The sequence below is a fragment of the Camarhynchus parvulus genome, chromosome 2 (genome assembly GCF_901933205.1).
Source record: "Camarhynchus parvulus chromosome 2, STF_HiC, whole genome shotgun sequence".
NCBI classification, from domain to species: Eukaryota; Metazoa; Chordata; class Aves; order Passeriformes; family Thraupidae; genus Camarhynchus; species Camarhynchus parvulus.
The window spans coordinates 5,537,250-5,562,663 of NC_044572.1; the positions used below are offsets into that span (position 1 = coordinate 5,537,250).

The following is a 25,414-nucleotide window of genomic DNA, read 5'->3' on the forward strand; positions in this document are numbered from 1 at the left end:
ACCGTCCCGTCCGAGCAGGGCAGAGAGAGGGACCGGGGGCTGGAGCGGAGGGAAGCTGAGCTGGGCTGTGGAAGCAGAGGATATAGAATCATATAGATGGAAATGCATACTGCTATTTAAAGGTAATTCTGACAGAGATTCTGTTTAGTTTCCATCTTGCTTCCGCACCCAGAAGTGCCGGGAAGAACAAGCAAGGCAGAAAATACTCTGCAATTGTTCAGTTGATGTTGTCTGGAGTCAGATGTGTGTGAGTGGAAAGGCAGCGGCAGGTGTTGAAGGGAAGAAATGAGCTGGAATGGTCATTTCTGTGGCGGCAGGGGAAATGTATCGTTCTTCCGTATGGCAAGGGTGTTACTGGTATTACTTGTTGTAAGAACTGACATGTTTTAAATGTATTTCTTGATGGCACCAAGCGCCTCAAAGCTGTTTGTAGAACACCTTGGCTTAAAAAATTTGGAGCTTTACCTGGCACAAATTAAAAACTTGACTTGGCTCATGTAAATAAAAGCAAATCGGGGAGAGTTCTGCTGCACTCCAGCAAGGTGATCATGATTTTATCAAGGCACCCCTGAGGGGACCAGTGACATACTGGGAGCACCGTGAGGGAGAACAAAAGCTAAATTAAAGCAAAACTTATGCAACCGAAGTGTGGCTGCAATGGGAATAAATCAGACCTTTCAATTCTATTTTTCTTGGAGAGGAGGTGGGGATGAGCTTCTAAAAAGTGACTAAGCACACGAGCCGGGCACATCTATGGCAACAGGTCCCGTTTTGCCATGCAAAGGGTGAGCTGAGCCTTGTGAGTGCTTGAGCCGAGCTTTTCCAGTCTCAGCCGGGGCAGTGGCTGCTCCTGCAGACGAGCCTTGGATCCGGGGTTGGTGGCCCCGATTTCTGCCCCTGCCGGGCTGGTGAGCAGCTCTCCCCAAAACACAGGGTGGATGGTGGAATAAACACGGTGATTCAAAGAGGATTTGTCAATACTAAAAATAAACAGGCCCGCAGATGTGTCCTAGAGGGTCATGTCCAGGCACGGCATTTTCGGGGCCAATGAGCCGATTTAGGCGATTTTCCGTCTGTGTGTCCTGTCCAAGGTGCTGAAGTTCATTTTGCTGCAATTTCCCAGGATTTCGGGGTTTGGCAGAAGCGGTCTTGGAGGCTTCCTGTTGTCTTAAACCGGCGAGGGGGTTCCCCCCCGGGTGGCATGAAGAAAAAGCAGGGATGTGTTTTCAGACACGTATATTTGATCCGTGCTTTTGGCGTGGGGAAGCAGACCAGGTGGAGACGCAGATGGATCCGGCCGATCCCATAAGCTTGTGGTGGCAGAGAATTGGAAAGGTCAGAGCTGTGAGGCAGTGAGGAGTGAAACCCTCTTATTTGAATGGACCAAGAAAGTGGCGATTTTGAATGTGTTGCTTCTGCTGGTTTGGGTGCATTGCCTTGATGAGATGCTGTTCCAAAAAAGTTGAGGGGAGCCCAGTGTCAGGATGGGATGCGAATGATACAGCTGGATTTGGAGTGATGTCCACTGTTTTTTTAAATATTTTTTTAATCTTGTGTAGCCTTTTCAAGCGGCAAATGTGGTTGATAAAAAGCTTCAGAGAGAGAGGGTCCTTAATAAAAAATACCATGTCTTTTTTGGGGTAGATGTCTCAACATGTAAGCAATGGAAGTTGTGGTATTTTTAGATTAATGTGCCAAAAGCTCTCAGCTTTGAGTAGGGGAGTTTATGTAACTTTGGTAGGGGGGCAGATCACAATATTGCCAGAAATAATCACAGATTAATATTTTACTGAACTTGCTCATGATTGGAGTTGGATGTTGTAACATGGTTTTTCTCAGCTCTTGCTGCTCACTCTGAATCATCCATAGAGCAGCTTTGCTCTTCTGTCTGAGGCTCTGAGGGTTTTACAAGCATGAAGGGTCAGCTTCTAAAGCCTGAGTTCTCACACAGAAGTGGTTTGTGCTGCAAGGAGCCCTGCAGATTTAAAGCATGCCAGGGCTCTGTACAGTGTGGCAGAATGGATCCTGTTTCATGCCCTCAATCATTCGTCAGAGGTCATAAAGGTATTCAGTTGCATCACTGGGTATGTAGCCCAAATACCTTGACCATGAAGGGGGTATGTAGACCACGAGACTTAGTGACTCTGAATGACAGCTCATGGGTACAGACTTTAAAACTGCAACAGAGTTGAGAGCATTTTATTCCTGGCTTGAACCAGAAAGTGGCCTCGGTTCTCGCTGTGATGGACTAACACCTGTGGCACCAGCTACTGCCTCCCAGGACCTTTACATGTGACAGGAAAAGGTTGAGTAGTTGCAGTGTTCTTGATCTAAACACGTTGTCAAAATTATGTTTAAAAATTTGCTGATGGGAAATGTCCTCCTGACTGGGAGATTAATGAAATATAGCTACTTTTAATTTCTTTAAATATCCTATTTATGTTGGATAGGGATTGGTTTAACTTGTCATTACCTTTTTCTGTTTAGTATCTTGAAGGTGTATGAGAGTAAAGAACATTTTGGGTTGCATATTAAACCATGCTGGTGGTCATTTGGAAATCCTAGTCCTGCTTTTCAGAAGGAACTTGTTGTCATCTGTTATCACCTTTAGTGTCTTAGTTTTTGAAAGCTCAACTTGAAAAACATAGAAGGGACTTGTTGTTTTCAGAGGGTGGATGCTCAATTCTTCCTGAAAACTGCTGCCTCATAACTTGCCTCTGATGATTTACTCTGGAAAATTATAGCCCTGATTGTTAAAAGGTGACAACAACTAATTTCTCAGTTCTCTTAAATAGAACCTTGGTAACTCAGAAGCAGTATCACTCTTAAATATCCACTTGAATTTCTGCTTTGTGTTTACACATTGTCTCGAGGTAGGGCCTTAATCATGGTATAAAGCAATTTATAGTTGGAGTTCTGTCATTGCTTTTCCCTCCTTTCACCATCTAACCTAGAGCAAAACACACGAAGTCTGTTGGGTATATTTCTGTTTGCTTGTAGTGAATATCTCTTCCATGGTGTCATGGATGATTGCAATCAGTTCAGATAAACATGTGTTTACTTATCCTTTAAAAAGGATCATCCTTATGAACACCTACCAAAAGGAAACCCTGGTTATGTTTCTATTGATCTTGGTTTCTTATTTACTCTGCAGACAAACTGAGGAGCCCACTTTGACCTGGCTCCGTCTCTTTGGGTTTCTCTTGCAAAGTGACAGTTTCTAAATCAGGAAGGAAATCAGGTCACATTTCTGGCTCTACAGGATTTATCTCCTTGCTCTTCTTTCAAAGTAATTAGAGTTGCTAATAATGAGGAAAAGAAAACTTTTGCAGAACTGGAATGTCCCTAACTCCTCTCTCCTTCTGGCAGTTTTTGTGTCACTGAAGAGACCCAGGTAGTTCAGAAACTTTGTTGTGTAGGATCCTTCTGCTCTGTTACATACACGGTGTCTTCCTTTCAATGCAGCTGCAGGTGATCTGCTCACCTTTATAAATGTATCTTCTTTCCCTTAGAATTGTGTTTCCTTATTTATTTCCCAATAATTCTGGAGCTGGTGGTACTAGCTCCGGGCTGTCCATTTGTAGTGAGTGAGATCCGAGATTTCAGCTTGGGAGAAGAAAAAGAACACATTTATTATAGTTATCCCCTGTCCCAATCCCTCAGCAGGCTCAGGACAGAGTGATTTTGTTAAATTCATGCAGTACCTGCTGTCACGACCATTGTTTGTATCCCTTCTTTTCTGGTTTCTAATCAGTCTGAGTTCACAGAGGCAACTTCCCAGGAAAGATGGCAAAAAGACCACAAAAATTCCCTCTCTTTTCACACTCCCACTTTTGAGGAGGTGTAGCTTGGGCTCCCACCAGGAGGTCACCTTGTGAGTCATTAAAGTGCAAAATTTTGTCAAAAGATCCCTTATCTTTCATGGCAAAAACATGCCTCACTGCTCTTTGTATGGAACAAAGCCTTTGTTAATCACTGTTCTGCATAACAAGAATGGCCTGAGTTTTATTTTTATCATCATATTGCAAGAGCTTTTTGTATGTAGAGATTTGACACATCAAATAATACTGTTGTACCAAAACATGCAGAAAAAAAATAAAAATTCTGCTAAGCTCCAAGTTTTCCCTTTAACCTTTTTTGTTTAATTATAAAAGTAGAAGTTTACTTTTATGTTGTGGAAAAAATAAGTCCATACTTTATTGGACTATTTATTTCATCTCTCATCTTGAATTGAGTTTTCCCAGTTTGCTAAACTTTTGCTTTTTACTGCAGTGCTGAGAGCCCTACCAACAGGTTGTAGATTCTTTTTAAAGCTTTTTGGATCTCTAAGGCACTAAAACTTCTCTGCATCCAAGTTATTGTTTGAAAGACATCTGCAACTTGCACTTTATTAGTTTTTAATCCAACTCTGGTATTAAATGTCTAAAAAAGTTTTACTGATTTTATTTTCAAGTGTATAAAAGTTAGGTGGCTGAATGCAGACCATGGGCATAATTAAGGTGTGTTGGAAGAAATGAGTCGTTTTCAATATCCGTGGTACTTGAAGGCTGACTGTGAACACTAGGCCAGGTTTTAGGGTTTTCAAGGGGTCTTGGGAGGTGGGAGTTGTGCCTGAGGTTTTTTTCCCTGCTGATTTTAAATCTTAAGAGTAAACAAAATAATCTGTGTCATACAAAGTTATAGAAAAACTTGTCCATGAGCAATTTTTTTTAAGACCCATTAGCTAAAGATAGATTAGAGACTAACTTTTTAAGCCAAAATCCATTCTTAAAGACTGTATTAGTTCTAAAGTGGTTTGTCTGTGTTTCTTTCCCTTATCATAATGAAATGGAAACTTTTACCCCCTAAAATGGACAGTTTTGTTAGAGGCTAAATACGCCACTGGTGCTCCTGGCTGGCTTGCAGCAAGTTGGGTCTAACAAGCTGTGCTTCAGGTTTAATGGAACTTTGTCTTGGGACACCAGAACAGGACAGCACAGAGGGATCATTTCTGGTAATTTCCAGAGAAAAATTCCCCCCCTGTAGGAGCCAGCTCAGATTTTGTGCCCCACTGCCAGCTCATTCCAGCCCTCCAAGGAGCACCCCTGCTGCAAGGTCAGACACTGCCCTGGGAAACAAACTTTAAAGAAAGTGATGATAAGGAAAATAAAAAAAAAAGCCCCCCTCCCCATGGTGTAAGGCTCATAAAGTGGAGCAACTCTGTCAAGAAGTTTTTGTTTTCACCTGTCATGCAGCCACCAGAAGTGGGCAGAGGTTTAGGGAGAGCGATGTTAGCGGAAGGCTTTTGGGCAGAGGAGAAAGGAGCATCATTGAAGTGTTACAGCCTGACCTGTAGACAGGCACTTAGTGTTGTCTGAGGCCTGACACGCTGCTAGCACGTTACATAATGCACAATTATAAAATCACACTAAAGCCTCTTTAAAATACCTGCCTGATTATAACAGGGTAATTATGCCGCGTTTAATAGAGCTGAGTGCTGCGGGGAAGGGACCCCCCTGCACCGAACTTGCTCCTGTGCCTTCCACCCCGGTGCCATCCCCTTGGCAGCCCCAGACCCTCCCAAAGCCCCTCGGGTGTGTGCCTGTGCCCCGTTTCGCTCTCGTGTTACAGGGCTCGTCCTTTCCTTCCGGACGCATTTCTGGCTGTCGCTGCTCCCCATATTAGTCCAGCCAGCGCGGCGTGACGCGGCCGCCCTCTCTCCCTCCCCGGGGCCGAGCACATCGCCTCCGGTGCATTGCCTAGCCCTGTCCCCAGCCTCCGACACGGCACATCGCCTCCGCTGCGTCCCCAGCCCGGTCCCCAGCCCTGTCCCCAGGCTCCGGCACCGCGCATCGCCTCCGGCGCGTCCCCAGCCGCGTCCCCAGGCTCCGGCACCGCGCTGTGCCCCGCAGCTCCCGTGCTGCCCAGCCGTGTCTGCAGCGAGAGGGTCTGCAAAGCACTGCAAGTATCTCAACGACTTTTTACATTTATTTTTTTTTCCTCCCCCTCTCTTTATCTCTTTTCAACAGCGTCTCACGTCGGGAGGGCTGGTCCGGCTCGATGCGCGCGTGTAGTTCCCATTCAGCCGCTCCGTGGTGAGCTCGGGGTCCCTTGGGAGATCGCCCCAAGTTCCCTGGGTTTGCCGAGGTTTCCCGCAGCTCTTCCCTTCCCCTCGTCCGTCAAACGGAGGGATGAGTCCTCTCCTCGGCTCTGCCGGCGTAAATCCAGATCGATTTGTTCGACTTCAGCAGAGCTAATCCAGATTTACACAGCCCTTTCCCCGAGGACTTTCCCCGTTTTTCGCTCTGGGTGACCGTCAGTGGGCCAATGTCAAAATACATCTGATCTAGGCAGATTCCCTGTCTACAGATATTACTTATTCCCTGGCAAAAGTTTCTGAGGAAGAGCAGTTGGATTTGAAAACAATATACAAATTCTGTGGCTAATTTTAGAAAGTAAGGGGGATTTTTCCCCCTCCTGTTGAAACTAAATATAATTTGAAAGATAATGTACAAAGACTTAAATATAGCCTGCAATTATACATGTCATATGAATAGTTTCTCTTGGTTTTAACATGTTTGGTTTCTTTTTCCATCTTTCTCAGCAGACAGCTGTTAGATAAAGGGAGAAAAGTAAATAGTTGTTATGAAACCATACGTCATAGCTACAAGGAATAATTAAGAAAAAGGAATTATCATAATTATAAGGGAAGATAAAGACTAAACAAATCCTTTCTGTGCTTCATCCCCTTGCCCCATCATTTTATGACACCTCTGTAGTAGTATTTTAGCTAAAGAAGTACTTAAGTGCTTCTAGAACAAATTTCCTGTAGGTCCATCATGTTCCTGTTCCTGCTGGATTCAGGCAGTTTTGAACTGAGGCTCTGGATCCTTCATGGGAAGATGAAATTGGGGTAGAAACTTTCCTAGGAAAATCCCTGGGTTCTTGAGCTCCCTTGCCCTTGGTGGAAATTTTGCTTGAGTTATTACAAAGTTTCCTTTTCTATGAATTTGCTCAACTTGACAACCTCCAAAAGTTTTGTTGCACCCGCACGACGCCTGAGCAAGCACCTGCAAGGTGTACAGATGTCCTGGCGTGAACACCTTGCTTTTTCTGGCAGTTGTGAAACACAGTTCTGCTCCCCAAGTGCTTTTACATCTGGAAAAATTGTTCTTTTGCTTAAAACTTTCTTGGGGTTTTGCTTGTCTTGTGAAACCTGAGCGGTGCTGGGCTGATGGGTCTTGCTCTGAGCATTGTGTGCTCAATAGTCAGGACCCAGTAAAGCTTTTTAGCTGTTTAGGACAGGCCAGAATAAACCTGGGAACACTGCACTTGGTCACACATTGCCTTTTTTTACTCAGGTATGAAGAATGGCATAAAAGACCCTCTAAAATAATAATAACAATACTAAAAAGACACCCCAAAATGATGGTTGTAGACTCCTGAGAACAAAGCAAGTGGCTGCCTTTGAGGCTGTGATCCAAAAACATTGAAACATTCTGGGCTGTGGTTTTCTTTTATTAATTAGTCTAAGTGATGTTCAGAACTGAAACCAAGGCTTTTAGACACATCTCTGGTGCCTAATTCTGCTCAGTGTCTCATAACAGGGTGAATCAGGAGACTGTTTATTGAAGTCAGTGATGCAGTGTCGATGTAAAAGCGACAGAAGGGAGATGGAGGATTTGTTTACGAGCAGAAAAGTCCCCTGGACAGTTAAACACTAACAGAGAAAATTACTGAATAGCTGCAAAGCACAGAGCTTAAATGTAGCTGAAATAAGTCTTCTGGAGCATTTCCAGAACTATTTTAAGGGCCTGATCCAGAGCCTGATGAAGCCAAAGGTAAAGCTCTTTTTGACTTCTTCAGATCTGATGTTATATTTCAAAACATTATTCCCTCTCTGGAATACTCTAAGGCTGTCTCCTAGGTGGTTTTTAATTAACTATTATGCCAGATGTAATGTCTTTTGTATCCCTTTAGTACTTGGATTTGTTAAGTATAAGAAATAATGGTATAATGCCTTTGTTGCACAGGAAATTCTGATTTTCTGTGTAGTCATTAGTTGCACAAGGCATTGAAACTCATCTTTTGTTGCTTGCCTTGTCCATTGGTTTACCAGTGTGCATCTGTCTTATTCTGTAGCTTTTGAACCCCCTGGACAACTTGATTCAGAGGTTCAGGACTAAGGGAGGTTTGGCTTTTGCAAGTGCTGTTGAAGGATGTTGCTGGATTGAGAGCAGAGAGGCTCAAAAGAGCATCATATGCAAGAAAGTGACTGTGTGGTGACCCAGCCACATAAATTACAGAATTTTTATTGTGTTATTCCATATTATAGTCTATTTTATGTTTAGTGTCCCATTGTTAGGCCAGTGACTGCTTCACCTCCACCACCCAGGTCCGTGAGATCAGGTAATGCCAGGTGCAGGTTGTAATTGCATTGTTTTAAAGGGAGCTTGCAAACAAAGCCCCAGGGTCTCAGTGCATTTTGAAATAATCTGAAAAGGCTCCCTCATGTGGATTCAGCACTGGACCCAAGCCTGCTGAAGACCCTCATTGGCTTCAGGAGGTTGTGGATAGGTCTTTGTGTCTGAGGAGGAGTGGGTGTCAGGGGTCGGGTACCAAGGGTGCCTTGAGCTGTGAGAGAGCCTGGTCGTGTTGAAAGACTGGAGGAGGTGACAGAGGGACAAAGATGATGTCCCCTCCTTCTTTAATCCTGCCCCACGACTTTGCAGCTGTCTCCCTCTGTGCAAGGGGGATGTTTGACTGTATTGGCACTGCTGCCCATTTATGTGCATCAGATAGGGATTAATGGCTATATGTAAAAGACAACTTTTATTTGTCTTTTATATTATAAAAATATAATATAAAATTGTATATTTATTAAAAAAAACAGGAATAAAGCAAGGATATTGAAAATGCAATTTACAGGTCCATTTTGGTGGGAACTGGCCTGTCTGTTGTGGTGTCAGATGGGACATGTGTGCCCAGCTATTGCAAGAAGCTGGTGCAAACCAGGCTGAGAGGCAGCAGGGATCTCTCTGAGGATCCCCTGCCTCGTGTGCACCCATGCAGCGAGGCTGTGGCTGTTTCTCCCCCAGGCCTTGCCCTGCCCATCGCTGCGAGGAAGGGAAAATGGAGGGTGTCCCTGACCCCGGTAATCTCCAGCTGCCACCGAGCCTCCCGGGAGGCACCCGTGGCCAACACAGATTAACACAGCCCACAGCAGGGACTGGCCTGCAGCCAGCATGGCCCTGGGATCAAAGGAGCATGGAGGTGGCTGAGAGCCACCTTGGGGCCCCTCCTCCTCGCCTCGCTCTGCTGCAGCCTTTGCCTTCCCTGCTAAATCAAACCCACCCTCTCAGATCAAAGTGCTTCTTTCCCTGTGCCCTGCGCAGGGTGTTGGTGTCCAAGGTGTGCTTCCAGAGCTCACAATTGGATAAAGTCTTCAGCATCTTGCTTGGGGAGTGGCATGGATATGTGCTGGCTGCCCTTTTTTGTTGATGGGCAGAAACAGGGTGTTGTGACCCCAAAGGATAAAGGATGGTGGCGCAAAGCTGGGAACCATCGTGAGGATGTCACAGGCAGAGCCAGTGCAGAGGCTGGGAACCATCTCTCAGAATCTCTGCTGCTCAGAGTGACTCTGAGACGCATACAAGCTTCTTTTTCCCAACCTGGCAGTCGAAGAAGGAGTTAGGACTTTTCTGTTCTTGTTCTCAAGGTTGTTTATTGTTTCTTAGTTCTAAAATTCTTTCTCTGACTTGCCAAAGTCTGTCTGGCAGGTTGGGTAGAGGCACACTGGCTGCCTCAGAGATGGTGTTATCTTTCTGTACTTAAAACCACATATACATTATTTACAATAATTTTCTAATACCTATCACCTATGTTAGACAGTGAGCTTCTACTCTAAACCAATCTAAAAGTGCCAACATCACAGCAGAAGATGGAGGCTAAGAAGAAGAAGGAGAAAGGCTCGACATGCCTAGATTCTTCTATCTTGCTTCTTGAACTCTCACTCTAAAAACCTCAAAAAATCTATTTTTTTACCTTGTGACAAACTAATTATTATTCTACTTAAACTTCTGTGGCTTGCAGATCTTCATATAAGGTTGGTAATTGTTTTTTCCAAGGGCTAAATCAAAGGCACAGGGGTCTTGGGCTCTGTGCCAAGGTCTCTGAGCCCCCTGGGCAGGGGCTCAAGTCTTCCAGGGCAGCCAGAGGGATTTCTTGGGTTCATCCATCATGAGGATGTCACAGGCAGGCCCAATGCAGAGGCTTGGAACCATCATGAGGATATCACAGGCAGACCCAGTGCAGAAGCACATAATGAGCTCTGCCCAGTTCTCTGCAGCGTCCCTGCCAGCTCAGCTGCCTCTAGGAGGAAGGGAGCAGGAGAGAACTTTTGCAATATTATTTTAGAGTTTCAAAGGTCACAAGGAACCAGGGAAAGCACAGAAATTGGCATCACAGCACTGAAAATGGGGTATTTGAGTGGCAAGCTGGTGTCTTGATTTGGTTTGCAGTGGGTGGTCTAAGAAAGAAGCTTTATTTCTGTTAGAGAGGTTATTTTTGAGGGTTGATTGTTTGCCAAGATCAGGAGGAAGGTGGTTAAAAACATATTTTGGGGGAATTATCAGTGTTGTCCCCATCAGTTGCAGCAGCCCTCATGCCCCAAAACACAGAGCCCTTTCAGGGAGGTCCCTCATCCCATGCACTCCCTTTGGACACCTTGATTTTCAGCTTCTCATCCCTGGGCTGATAGCAGCTCTGTGCCGAGCAGCACTGCACAGCCACACAGCTGCCAACAACCAGCCCTGGCTTGAGAGGTTTGTTTTCCAAGGTGGGGCTGGTGCCAGCTGCTCTGTTTTTATGGTGTGATGGTCCCTGGCGGTGGCCGGGGATCAACCCTGCCTTAACTTCTGTGCACCTGTTGTGTTACCCCTTCCCAACAGTAACCCAAAGTCTGCTCAGGCAGGAAACAACCTGAGCAACACCTGGAGGAATGGCTTTGCAAGGGAATTTTCTCCTCTTGCTTCAGTGGTCCAGAGTCCCACCCTGAACGCAGAGCATGATCACTCCATGCTCATTTTAAATTGTGCCAGCTGAACATGCATGTTGGTTTGCAGGACCATGTGACAGGACTCAAAAAGCAACATCTCACACATTTGGGTCTGTGGGATGTCAAATATGTTGAATATTTTCTTCCCAATGCCAGTTTGAGAGCTAGTTTTATAGTCACAGCTAGCATTGCAAATGTTGCAGTGGTTCCCTGGTACATGATTTCTTCCAGGAGGCTCCTACAACTTTAATGAATGTGAAAGTTGTGATTTGCATGGGAGATCATTGCTTATAGCAACTACACAATGTATTAGGCTGCCCATCAGTCTTGCTGTTAGAGCACTCTGCAGAATTCAATAAACAATGTTATTTACTCTGTTGTCTTTAGGAGCTTGAGAAACTTCCCAAAATGTCTTATAATTCAGGAAAAAGCTTTCCTGCAAAGCAAGTTTGCTTCATTGATTGCATTTCTTCACTTTGGTTACTGAATGGCAGGCTAAAAATAAATTTTAAAAAAACCAAACCAGTATTGAGATCAATCGCTAATTGATTTTGACCTGTCATATCCAGTTAAAAGCAGAACCAATGCTTTCTGAAATGTTACTGATGTTCTGGAGCTTTGTAAAGCTGCATATGAGAGAATACATCAATAGCAGAGTGTAAGATCTCTTAATTTGGGCTTCATACAGAGTTTTAGGCACGTAAATGTCAGACTAAAGTTCAAGGGTTCATCAAAGTCCTGTGAGGATCTCCAATGTCAATGAAATTCCTATTAAAAACTGTCCTGTGAGGCTTTGCTGCCTGCAAATGCTGATTTCTTGAAACAAAAGTTGCATGGATTGTTGAAGAAAAGGCCTTCACAGGGTAAAGGGGTGGCTGAAGAGAGTTTCTGAGCCGGGAACAATGAAGGAGCTGCTGTGGGATCTGCCACAAGAGCCAAGCTCAGCTGCTTTGCTCCTGCAGTGACTCAGCTGGGGACACCATCCTGGAGGGCAGGGACAGTCTGTGTGGCTCTGTCCCCACACCTCCAGTGGGACCAGGGGCTTGGGTTGCATCTCCAGTGCTAGAGGTGCTGAAATCACTCTTTCCCAGAAGCAGGAGGGCAGGCAGGGACCAGCCCCCTGTGCTGTGCTTGGCATCACCCCACAGCTCCCCATCCTCACCTCCTTCTCCACAGGCACCTCCCAGCTTGCTCTATTGGGGCTGATGCTCTTCTGGATGGTTTTCCCTGGACTGCCAGCCTTGTGCCTTGGAGGGGGGATGGAGGGAGGGGGGAGCCAAAACAGAGGACAGCCTATTTTTAGGCTGCCTATCTCCCACTCCCTGGAAGGCCGGGTGCCAGTTAGGTGGTGTGGCAGGGTGACACTCGCCTGTCTGTAATGCAGCCCTCTGGCAGAAAGGGAGCAGGCCTTGGAGACATCTTCCTGTACCAAGGGACCCCGAGCCTGTCTAGTTTTTTGTAGTAATGTTTATTTTGTGCTGTTGCATCTGCTCATTTTTATCTGGATAGCTTCCTCCTCCCTCCCATCACAGTTTATAACAGAGCTCCGTGCACACCGTGTCGTGAAGCCCAAGTAAATGACTTTGGCTTGTGCCTTTCTGTTCCTTTTGCAGTGGGATAAGAAAGAAAAGACTGGAAAATTTAGGCTCAACTCCATAATTTAGAGATTATAAAGCCATGAAATAAAACTGTGATCATCTACTCTGTCTCCAGAATAGCAGAGGGCTTCTCATAATTAGTATTTTTTCAGCTACAGCATGTACTGTCAAGAAAAGAGGAATTGAGCAGGATGGCTTTTTCATCCTTCAGTCTTTGGTAGGTTATTAGTCTCTGGTAAAGCATGGTTAAATGATTTTCTTTAAAGTGTGCACATTATGACTAATTAATATTTCTTTTGTTCCAGTTCTTGACCACTGGATTTCTCCTATATTATTCTGACAGAGTGCAAAGTACACTGTAATAAGGAGTAGTAATGTTTTAGCTGTGTTTGTCCAAGGGTGCTGGTACTGTGATTAATTAATCCCTTTCCATTTCCTTTGGTGTGACCGAGCTCTTTGCAGCGTTTACTATAAGCCTGATTTCCAGCCCATAATTGTCTTTAATGATACTTCCCTAAACCTTTCTAATTTATCAGCACAACCCTTGTGCTTTGGACATCAGAACCAAAATGGGGTAATGTTCCCATCAGTTTCTATCACTGCCTCCTGAGCCCTGATTAACCAAACCCTGCATCAGCTTTTCTGCTCTTTCCCCCAGAAAGCAGAAGCGTTTTCAGTCCCTCACATCTTTCTGTTTATCCACATAAAACACTGCCACAATTGTGGTTTTCTTCTGGTGCTTCACCACAGTGTCCCAGTACTCTGGAAAGCAGCACTGACATTCAGAGTACATGTTGGCCAAATCTGCTGGAACTCCTGGGTTCAATTATCATAACTTGTTGATATAGAAAGTCTAGCTAAAGAAACCAGGGTATTTTAGACTCATTTGGTACATCTTTATCACTCTTAAATGTGAAATGTCATTCTCAGCATATTATTGCTCCATTGCATGGATTTTTCCCCAGTACAGAACAGAAATAGTTATTGAACATTTCTGCCCTTTCTGTGCTGTTGTGTCTGACGGTACTTAAAGGATACGTTTTGTTCCTTATGGGTGTGAAAAGTTCCTTTTTGCCCTTAAAAAGGCCAGCAATTTCCCTAGCTACAGTTTTGTCAGTGATTCTTTCTATTCTAACACAAGCACCTGTATAACATGTCATCATGTTATTCTTGACTTCCTTTCTTTTTTCTTTTTTTAAGAAAGCATTTTGCACTCTGGAGTGTGTGCAGCATTTTGGTTGTCATAGGATAGGAGGTAAAAACTTTTTTGAGCTCTTTCAGGGTCCAAGAAAAGGGACTACACAGGCTGTGCACGACATGGCCAACACTGGATTGGAAGGATGAAGCTGATATTTGAAGAGAGCTGGGGAAATAGGAAAGGGAAAATTCTCCTACATCTCATTAAGGGTGAAATTCTTTCTTTGCAGAAAGCCTCAGCAAAACAGATCTGCTTCACATCACCAAAGCATCACAGCATATTAAGGGACAGACTAAGGGGGTTATAAGCCTCCAGATATTGATATGTGGCAGTCTGGTACAAGTTCCCACATCACGTCATATGATGGCAACTACAAAAACCCTCTTTTTCTCCCACAAAATATGGTTGTGATATCATGCCACCTTCTTCTGTGTTTCTGCTGGCAGCCCACACATAACTGGGGCTTAGAAAAGTGATGCCAGGGTTAAAACCAGAATCATCATCCCACAGCCACTGTCCTGCAGCTGAGCAGTGAAGTGCTCCTGTTTGACTTCATCCTTAGCTGGAGACTGCAACAAAACAGCACCACTGGGACAGTCTGTCCTCAGCACACTCTTGCTGGGCTGAAACACTCAGGACTTTAGGAGAAGTTCTCTGCTCTGTGGGAAAACCTAGGCTTGGAAGTGAGTTACAGCCCTGGACCACTGAGCTGACCACCAAGGTCTGTGACGAGGAAGGATAACTTCCCAAATCACATTTGCATCCCTGCAGAGCAGTGAGGTTTTCTTTAATTTGCTGGAAGTATCAGAATGCAGCCTTTCAGACCTCCTGATGCTGGGGTCCATTAGCAAGGCACACAAGTCTTGGCTGTGACTGAACATGAACTCTGGGCTGATGCATATTTATTTATTAATATTTTCTATTTCGTGCTGCTGATTGTCCCAGATGCAGAGGAGGGAAATGACTTTCAAATGAGAAGATTTTTCTTAAGCCTAGAGCATAGCTGTACTTGGAATGCAAACTTTAATCAGTTGCTTGATGGAGAAATATGTAATAAAAGTGCAATCTCTGCTGGGTTCCCTTTCATCCCAGTATCAGCTGTAGGGTTATGTCCCTTGGAAGAAATAGGGATTGTGTGCAAAATAATTTAGACTCTTTGTAACAGTCCTGTTGCAGAGACCATCTACCTTTCTTGTGTGCTTATTTATCTCATTTATCACAGCAGTGATAAATATTAATAATAGTGATAAACGTGGCTTGGTGGGGAAGCTGGGCTTCACTGTCTTTTTTTGGGGAAGTTGAGTGTTTATAGTTTGGAGATTTTCTAGCTTTTACTCTTGCATTCAAGTGTCTGTTCTTCAGTTCAACAACAGTTCAGGGCTCTCAGACACAGGAGTGCCCTTAACCCCAGGGAGGCATCACTTCTTCCAGCAGCCCAAATCCTCTTGCCCCATGCACCTTGCAGGCAACACAACCCAAGCATGAGGAAACTCCACTCCAGAGCAGCAGTATCTCTCTCTGGCTGATTTCATGACCTGTTGAGGGTCCACATCATCCTTCCCAAGGGGCAGCCCAAACCCTGAAAGCTTTTGCTGTGCACCTGAAAAAGAATCCTGGGTGCTCCTGTAAATGGTTGCAGCAAAGAGCTACTGGAGGAGGCTATTTTTTTTTCAGGGCAAAACCAGAGAGGCTACTTAGCATAGTTTTACATGCTGCTAATGTGGTTTTATTGCTTCTAGGACCTGACCTACTATCGTTATGTGCTGCTGTGGATGCTTTTACTCATTTGGAGCTGGTCCAGGGATCTCTAATGGGGCTGTGCACTGCATGACCTAGGTGTACTCAGCATGACACCATCCCCTGCACTGGGAGAGCTGGTTTATCACACTGCTGAGGACTGGGAGGACTGGGAAATTGGGCCAGCAGCATGCTCTGCCTTGTGCTGGAGTTTGGATCCTGTGGAGTGCTGGGAGATGGAAGCAGGGACACCCCTGTTGTCCCCATCACCACTCAGGCCATGGGTTTCTTAATGCTCTGTTGTGGATTTGCTTTGTGCACACAGAGCACTTCAGTCCAAGCACTGGGATGTGGGGATGTGGTGAGCTGTGAATCATCCCCCACTGCTCCTAATGAGAAACTCAACAGATTCCAAGTTAGAAATGGACAAAAAATGGCTTTTGGGATTCACCTTTCCCTGCGCTGCTGAGCCTGGGAGTCTTGCAGCCAAAATAATGAGTCTTAACATTATCCCCTTAGCCCTATAGGCATTTCCCTCAGTGGTATATTTAGCAACATAAATTATGTTTTGTGTGTGTTTGGTGCTCCTAGTTTTGGCCTTCCTTCCCACTCCACAGCCTCAAATTGCTGAAGTGATTGTGTGCTGTTTGTTGTGCTTTACAAGGTTTCTTGACAGCTATCAGCATTTTACATTTGGTACAGCTTTCTACTTTTTTTCCCCCTCCATGTATATAATGCTGATCCAGGCAATAACATCTTGGCTGCAAGGCCAGTTTCTTTCTGAAATGCTTAAATACAGACTGAGAAAACCTTATTTTGATGAGCAGTGACTTCTATGCCTGAATAACTTGTAGGGACCTAGTCTGTATTTTGAAAATCTGAATGTCTCTCCTTTGTTACCGAAGTAGCAATTTTATATTGGAATATATAAGTATTTTATATTTTTATACAAAAAAAAATTGTATCACAGAGGTGAAATCTTTGGATGACAATGTGATTTTACTGTTGGGTGCTGTGACCAACAGCACATGTCCTTAGATTTAGGATAAAGGAGAGGGTCACACCTTGTGGTATTTGCCATGATTTTTAAGTGTTATTTTTAGGGGCAGGGCATTGATTGTCCAGACACTGCTCCTGGGTTTTATTGTTCATAAGACTTCACTTGTTTCTCTAGGAGAAAAGAATGGGTGAAGTCACAGCAGAGTGATCACAGGGCTGGAGTGAGGGTCAGACAGAGCCCCTTGGAGACTGATCCACTTGGACTGATCACACTGCAGTTGCTCCCAGTTCAACCAGCCTTGAGGAAGCTTGGGCTGGCCTGAGATAACCTCCAAAGGAAGGGCTGCAGCAGCTGAGGCAAAGGGAATTATAATTTTGGAGGAGAGGAATAGCAATCCAGGGAGGAGAGCCTGTGTCTTCCTGAGAATGGGAGATCACCCTGAGAGTTGTGTTTGCCTTGGGTACTCTTGAGTTGTCTGAGTGAGTTTGATGACACTGCCAAACTGGGCTGGAAAAACGGGCACTGGATTTCAAAGAAGAGAAAATGAGATAGCTGGAAAGAGAAAATCCAAACCAATCAAGCAAAACAAAACAAACAAACCAACAAAAAACCTTCACCAAAAGGTACTTAATTGGAAAGAAATAATTTAAGCATCCTTTCACCACACAGAGCACAGTTTTTCTTACTTTACAGAGGTAAAACTGAGGGCAAATTGTATGCCCAAAGTGTTGTTGGAATGACACAGCCTGAGGGTTGCCCCTGCGCCATATCCTGGTAAATAAATTTTTTGTCCATTTCTTCAAACCTCCATGGAGAGCTCCTTCCAGCCCCAGGGACCCAATGAAGGATCTTTCCACCCAATGAAGGATCTTTTTCACATGTCTTTCCAGAACTTCTCTCTCCACCACCAGTCATTTATTTTCCCCAAATCCTTCCCACTCCTGCCTCGATTCTGCTTAGGTGAACATTCCCCATTCCCATTGCCTTGCTTTTGCTTCCTTCCAAGCAGAAGCACCTCCCACCCCAAGGGACACTACTGGATTCAGTGTTTTCATGGTCAGGAGCAGTGTGAGCATTCCTTACATGGTTAATCAGGTGTAGAGACCGAGCACAGTGTGTGTGTGGCCTTGTGTGACCCCAGACATTGCCAGGAGGTGCCTCTGCATTGGTGCTGTGTGAACTTGGAGCATCTGTGCTCTCTCCATGTGCTTTGCTGAGGCAGGATGGCTAAAATGTGCTGCTTAGGTGATAAAATACAGAAAAGCTTTTGTCTTCCAAGGTCTGTGCTGCCCTCCAGCCCTCAGAATGTACCTCTCCTGGGGTCTGCCCAGCATTTTCTCTTCATGGAGTTTGCTGTGCATGTCAAGACTGTGCAGCAGGAACAGGAGAGCATTCAAAGCATGTTGGCATGAGTGGTTCTGACCGTGGTCCTACCCCCCTACAGGCTCTGAAAATGCACGCTCAGCAAAACGACTGAAAATGTGCTGGAGAACTTAGCCACCAGAGTGCATCTGAAATATTTAAAAAGTAGTCAAAGAGGGGGAAAAGTGAAGAGTAAATGGAGAAGAAAGCGTGCTGCTAGTTCAGCAGAAAAGACAATTGTACCTGCTGGTAGCAAGAACAACTTCATCATCCGACGCATGGAACTCTTCCAGCTTGTCACAACCAGTCCTGCACACCCAGGGCTGTTTGTTGCATTAGCAATGAACCAGAGCGTGCAGGGAGCTGCAGCTCCTCTTGGCACATAGGCCAGGCGCCAGCTCCTGCCTGTGCAGGTGCTGCTGCTGCTGCTTGGACAGGAGAGGAGAAGGTGAAGATGCCATTGGGGTCGTGCTGTGTTTTCCACATCCTCCGAACTGGGTGTTGATCAAGCCCAAGTGCAAAGTCAAGCCTCAAGTGTTATCTGCTGTTTTGTGAGGAGGACTTAAAAGGCACCTATCACCCTACAGCTGAGGTTTGTTTTGCTGTGGCTAAGACAGGACCAGTTTTTGTTCTTTGGCAGGGGAGGACACAGGAGCAGCTGTCTCCAGATCCCAAATGGCAGCTCAAAAGTTGAGCTAAGGAGAAATCTGCATCCAGCTGTAACTGAATAGAGAGACATCAATTATCCTGCTCTGAATTCAGCCAAGATTGAGGGGAGATATTTTTCACAGTATGTGTGAATTCCAGAGGCAGGGTCTGTCTTATGGGCACAGCTCAGCTCCATCACAGAGAGCTGCATCAGTACTGGTAGAGCTGAGGCTAAAATCTTTCTTGAAGTTGGTTGCTAAAGCCTTTCCTGCTGAATGATGCACAGGAGTGAATCAGCAGTGAGATGTGTATTTCATGTGTAATATGCTCAAGTGGTGTGATTTGTTCAGAGGGCAGATTGCCTCACTACATTCTTGACAAAAGAGTCTTGAAAGTTGGAGCTCTGTTGAGTGTGTTGCAATAATGCAGCCTTGCAGTGCCAGGGGCCTGAATGAACTTGGTGTGATCTCCATTTCATATCTTCTGTATACCTGAAAGAAAATCCTCTACAGGAAGAAATAATCCTCCAGGTCACAGCTGACCCTCAGGACACATGCCAGATAAGGTGACAAAGAAAAAAGCCCTCAAAATTTTGTTTAAATCACATGGAGGTAGCTCTGTGCTGGACTTCAGTCTGTTTTATCTTATTGGAGGTAAAATCATCTGACTTTCCTCAAGGTTCCTGTCAGTTCCAGGAGAGACAAGCAAGCTGCACCTTCTGGAAAAGGATTGCAAAGTAGAGTCATTGGCTTTCATGGTGGAACTATATAAGCAACCACACTGGACTTTGCAATCCAGATTTTTCTCAGCATCTTGACCTGAACAGATCTGTTCACAGGATGAAGGAATACAGAAGTGACAGTAATGAGGGAAGAGCAAATAGATGAACTCTCCTGTGGGGAAAAAGTTTGTATTAACTTGCCTCCTGACAGCAGCCCTGGGGCTGCCTTCAAGACAAGACTTGCAGGAGATGCAGACAGTAAATCCTGAATTCTAGAGATGGGTGAGCATATGTGGTGCTGAAAATCACAGCTGGTTAATAATTATGGAGTTTTAGTTTGTTGTGTATACAGGCTGCATGGGAAGTGCTCATGAGGGCAGGAGAGAGAAATAGAGCACAAGGTTCCTAGGGATCACGGAGACCTTTCAGATCTGCACTGACCAGCCCAGAAAACGCAATTCCAAGTGTGATTTGGCCTTCCTGACACATGAAGCCTTGTCCTTCCAATTTGCAAAGCCAGCAGCTTGAGTTTGCCTGTCAGGTGGGGATTTTGAGGTGAGAGCTGCCTCCAGAGTCAGAGCTGACTGATGGGAAAGCAGCTTGGCTGTGGAGCAGGGAGATGATCTCCCATTGTGGGCATAATTGCTGCATTCCTTCACTGGGAGAGGAGTGGAGCAAGCCTGCCTCGGTGGGACTTACATGGAAATGGCATTTTTAGGGGAATGTTTGAAATGCATCTTACAGGCACCCAGTTAAACACTCCTCTCAGTCTGGCCACAGGCCAGGTTAGAGTCCTTTGAACTTCTTGCCCTCCAGGCAAAACCCAGGGTTGAGTTTTCCTACTAATTCCAGGATGTCAGGTCATTGCTATGCCCAGTGGAGAGAGCCCAGCTGCCTAAAGTCTCACCCCCAGCTCTGTGTTTGTCTCCTTGGCCCTGATTGTGGTTTCTCAGGCTCATCCAAAGGCAGGCATTGTTTTCTGCAGCTCCTGTGGCACTGTGTCCACTGGCAGACCTCTGTTTTTAGCAGGGTTAGGAGTCAGACCACAGCTGGTAGCCAGGCAGTCTGCCAGTGTGCTGGGCACATCAGCCATTTCTCATGATATAGAGCAGCTGAGCTAGATTTTTTTTTTTTTTTTGGTGTGTGTGTGTAAGCTTTGAAGCACGTTGAGCTTGCCATGTGGGAAAAAGTTCTGTTAGTCCCGTGCTTGCCTGCAGCCAATTGTGGCAAGGGCACAAGAGTTTGGGACCATATTTCTGCTCCTGTCTTAAAACTTGCTCTCATCACATCGTGCCTGCACGCACAAAACCTCCTGGTGAGACACCAAGGTCCTGTTTGTAGCTGCAGATCCTCAGTGTGTAGGCAGGGAAATAAAACTTTAAAAGTGTGTGTAAATTCAGAGGCTGCTCCTGCAGCTCTCGTGCACCAATTGAGGCAAGGGTACAAGAGTTTGGGAGCATAGTTCTGCTCCTGGCTTAAAGCTTGCTCTCATCACATCGTGCCTGCATGCACAAAACCTCCTGGTGAGACACCAAGGTCCTGTTTCTAGCTGCAGATCCTCAGTGTGTAGGCAGGGAAATAAAACTAAAAGTGTGTGTAAATTCAGAGGCTGCTTCTGCAGCTCTCGTGCACCATATGCTGCTCTCAGGAGAGCAGGATTTCAGCCCGACCATCAGGCTCCTGTGGGAGTGTTTCAGTGCTGCTTTGCTGCCCTGGACAGAAGTTTTGCTGGAAGTTATTGCCCCTGAACCAAAAGCAGAGCTGAGTGGCTTTAATGGTCTCCTTATTCTACGTGGCCCTGCTTTAAGGGATTGATTCATATTATCAGTGTTGGTTTCCTCCTCTTCCTTCAGGAGTTAAGTTTTAGACTTTACTCTTTCAAGGCAGAAAAGGATGAGAGAGGAAGCCACAATATTAATACCTGCACAGACACACTGATTCTGCTTTTCTGAGGTTATTATCCTTAAATAGGAAAAATAAAGCTCCCATTGCTTTGAGAGTGGCGAAACAAATTCAATGTGATTTCCTATGGGTCTGGTTCATTTACCTTCAACTCACCCTTCCAAACCCATGGTTTCTTCCTGACCACTTGTGGGGCTAAATGGCAATGTGTGCAATGGCTTTTGAAGATTCCTTTGCATCCCTAAACTATGGACATGCTGACTTCCAGCTCTCAAAATGGATAAGGGGTTGGAGGCACACCACAGAGGAGGCACAGACTCCCACTGACTTATATTACTTAGCTCTCCATTTCTATACATGAGTTTAGTATGTCTGAAATACCTACATCTGTCTCAAGTGTGGTTGAAATTGGCCAATGGATTCAAAAGTTATTAGAGGGGATTAAAAGACAGACAGCATGACCAGATAAGCCTTTTTTCCTCAGGAAACTAGGCTAAAAAGGGAAAAAAAAAACCAACTAGTGCAAGGACTCCTGTGATGTCCTCTCTTCATCCTGTTTTTTTCACTGTCTGGGGTAGTTAATATTAAAAGCTCTGAGTATTTACAGAGGATTGGTGCGGCATAAAAAGAAATGGTGCTCCCCTTTCCTCTGACTGTTTATTTACATTACACCTGCAATACTGAATGCCATCAGCCCACTGATATGAACCCTCCCACCAAGTCCCCTGTCTCAGCAGCTGAAATCTGGTGTGTATGAGGAGTGGCTTGGAGTTACCCACATCTGAACCCTCCCTGCCCATAACAGGATTGACCTTCCAGGAGACAAGCCCCATGGATTTGTCCCTGTTTGTTGAGGGGCTGTGAGATAAGCCAAGTAATTTTTTAACCTTGAGCAGGTGACGAAGACTCTGCTGCTTCTTCTCGGTCAAGGTGTGAACGTGGAAATATTTCAGTTGAGTGGGTAAAGTAGGCTGTGCCTATCTCAGCCTCAAATACACCCTTGACTGGCACCTTTCACAATGGACAACATTTCTCAGTCTAGAATCTGCCAGTGGTTGCAGACCTTGGGAGGTGGGAAAGCCCATGAGGTGCTTGGGCTCTGGGGAAGAGGATGCCACTCTGCATGCACAGCAAATATGATCACCTTTGATTCCTGTGCACATCTCAGAGCAAAGTCAGTTGATCGTGATCCCATGATCCCAGAGTGCTGGGAAGGGGTTGGATTTGATGGAGGCTTTAATCTGAGAGAAGAGGGCTGGGAAAATATTTAGCATCAGATGGAGTTAAAGCCTGTGCAGGTATTAAGACTTGGAATTTAATTTCAAGCTAGAGATAGGTATGTTCCTGGAGATGGATCTTAAAATGTGAAGAAAATGGTTGAATGAAGTTAGGATGGTTGGTATGAAGTTAGAATTTGGGGTCCTGGTTATTTTGGCATTTCTAGCCCTATCTTCTATGTTCCTGATTATGTAGCATAGCTGGTACAGCTCTTCAAACAGACACAGAAATCCAGAAATAAAAGGAATAGCTGTCAGTGAACCTGCCACCCCCATAGACAGGTCCAATGAGGCAGCTGGGCTGTAATGTTCCTCCCCCCTTTCCTGCTCCTGTGACATCCCTGTTGTCCTGGGACATCCTTCAAAGCATTGCTGGGGCCCACGAGGTGGCTTTGAAGAGCAGGATTGGGAATGACCTCCAGCTGACAGCCTGGAGAGACTGTCCTGTCCCCCTGCACCAGCAGGGCTGGGGTTCTGGTATTTTCTGAGCATTCTCAAGGACAGGAGGTTTGATGGCTCAGAATCAGTGCTGTGAACTCTTATTTAGAGGAATCTGGATGAGGTGGTGGATGAAGGGGTTGCCTGAGGTGATGGACAGCAGATTAAAGTTCACACCTGCCAAGGAAAAGATTTCACCTGGTGCTGTTTGGGCTTTCAGACCTTCTGAGAGTGTCCCACCCCAGCTCATGGTGCAGCTGCACTTTATATATGGGGAGGCAGAGGATGATGGGCTGCAGGGAAAAGGCTTTGGAAAGATGGGATGCCTTCATCTTGCTGGTGGAAGAGGTAAATAACCTCACACTTTTCTGCCTTTTGTCAATCCACAGGGTGTTTGTCCAGTGCAAAATAATTTCATCTGGTGGTACTGTCAAAGAACAAAAAATAGCAACAGGAATTTTTGGGGCTGGGCTTCAATTTAGAGGCTCAAAATGTTTGTGCAGAGTTGGAAATCCTGCCTTGCCCTTCCCCCTCAGCTGGGCACTTAACATGGTGAAGGAATGCGTGATACCCTGCCTAGTCCTTGGGATTAGTAATTTACTTTGTTGTCTCTGTTAATCTAAAGCCTCTGACGATGCAGCAGAACTTCAGCCAAGTTCCTCCTTGGAGGAGTTTGGGAGGAGGGAATTTATGTGGTGTGTGAAACAAAGCTTTGTGTTAAAAAGGGCCATTTTCTGTCACCAAGCTGCCCTTACCCTGCTCCATCCGGTGTGCAGCTGGGGGGAACCCCCTGTCCCCCGCGCAGCCAGGAAAAGCAGCTCTGTGACAAAGAGCAGCTTCCCAGCTAAAATCTGGCATTCCCTCTGCTCCTGGGGACTGCAGAGCTGCTGCCTTTTGGTGACTTGCTCTCCAGAGGCTGAGGAGAGAGACTTTCTGCCCCTGCCTGTGCTGGTTATGAGAGATTTGGGTGCATGCTCCATGCTCCAGGAGTGGCTCACTCCCCACGCCTGAGGATTGCACAGTTCCTTACAAAGCATGCTTCTACCCAGGCCCTGATCCCTTGGCAATGTTTATCCTTTTCAAGGTTCTGCCAAGTGCTTCTCCCACCCCAACCCCCTGCTGGAACAAGCTCACACCCGTTGTTTTCCTTTGCTGCTCATTTGTGGTGGTTTATTTTTCTTCCTGTGCCGCAAGAGGTACTGCCTGACATAACCTAACCCTGACAGACTCCTGATAGCAGCTCTCTCCCACCCTCCTCATTCCTGTTCGTCTTGTGGCTCATTTGGAAATTGCCATTATTTCATCCCTCTGGGGCACCAGCTAAGGCTACCCTGATGATGGATGCTGCCAGACCAGATGCATAAATATTAAGAAAGCGGAAAGAGCCAGACCTGCAATTTCTTTGTGCAGAGCAGTGGTGAGGATGCTCTTCTTACAGCTGACCAGCACAACTGCAGTCTGAGCTCCAGGTTTAGAAGGCTTTAGATGCTGGTTAAAATTTAAAATTTAAAAATTTAAAAGATTTAACTGGGGTTAACCAGCTTGTGGTCAGGCAGAGAAGCAAGTTATACTGGAAAGTTTTACTAGACTTCTACTGGGTTTGTCCAGTCTCTAAATGTATATTGTAACCTTGTCTAAATTCTGATCCTGGTAGCGCAAGACACTTTTGTGACTTGATGATTTTTTCACAGGTTTCTGGATCTTGGCAAGAAAATACTGGACCCTAGAAATGATTATTCTATCAGTCTGGTGTGTAATGCTTGTAGTGCAGTGTCACAACTCACTTGCCTGTGTGCCCCCCTTAATAAATCAGTATGGGTTTGCCTGGAATTGCCAGAGGTTTGGTGCTATCAGAAATATTCAGATACTGCAAGAAAAAAAAAATCTTGATTAATGCTGAGTTAGCTGTCTTCCCTCTAATGCTGTTTCCAGTTCAATGGATGTCTTGATAATGGTGTTTGATCTGAAGGCCACAGACTTATTGATGGTCACAGATCAAAATACCATCACTTCTAATAAATTATGCTTCTCTCTTTCTGCTAAGAAGCACAGCAAGGAACAACATCTATAAAAGCAGGGGGAAAATCTGAGCAGTCCCAACAAAGACTCATAGAAGCACTACTCAGGGTAAGAGCCAACATGATTGAAGTGCATTTCCAGAGGGGAAATTTGGGAAATGCAAATTGGATGCCAGTGCTGCATCTTTATTTTAGACCCCACAGCACAGCAAGGCTCATGGCGTTTCTTCCTGTCCACATTCTTCTGCCCATCTATCCCACCTTAGGTCAGATATAGCTTTGGGAATTTGAGGATATATAGCTCAGAAATAGTGTTGAAAAGACACAGGATATTATTCTTATGGCTCAGGGCTGCAGCTAATAGTGCAAAGAGTTTTTGATTGACTAGCATCAGCTTAATGTTCACAGTCTCCAAAACATCAACTTTTTGTTATTATCTATGAGCACTGACAGCAAGGGCTATTGGTGTGGTCACACAAA

The 25,414-nt window shown here is 45.3% G+C and overlaps 1 protein-coding gene across 1 annotated transcript in view; it reads left to right on the forward strand.

Annotated features, from left to right (window-relative positions):
• Positions 1 to 25,414, forward strand: part of LOC115917405 (sodium channel protein type 5 subunit alpha-like) — a 215,495-nt gene that overhangs the window by 315 nt on the left and 189,766 nt on the right. The gene's annotated exons all lie outside the window — the stretch shown is intronic.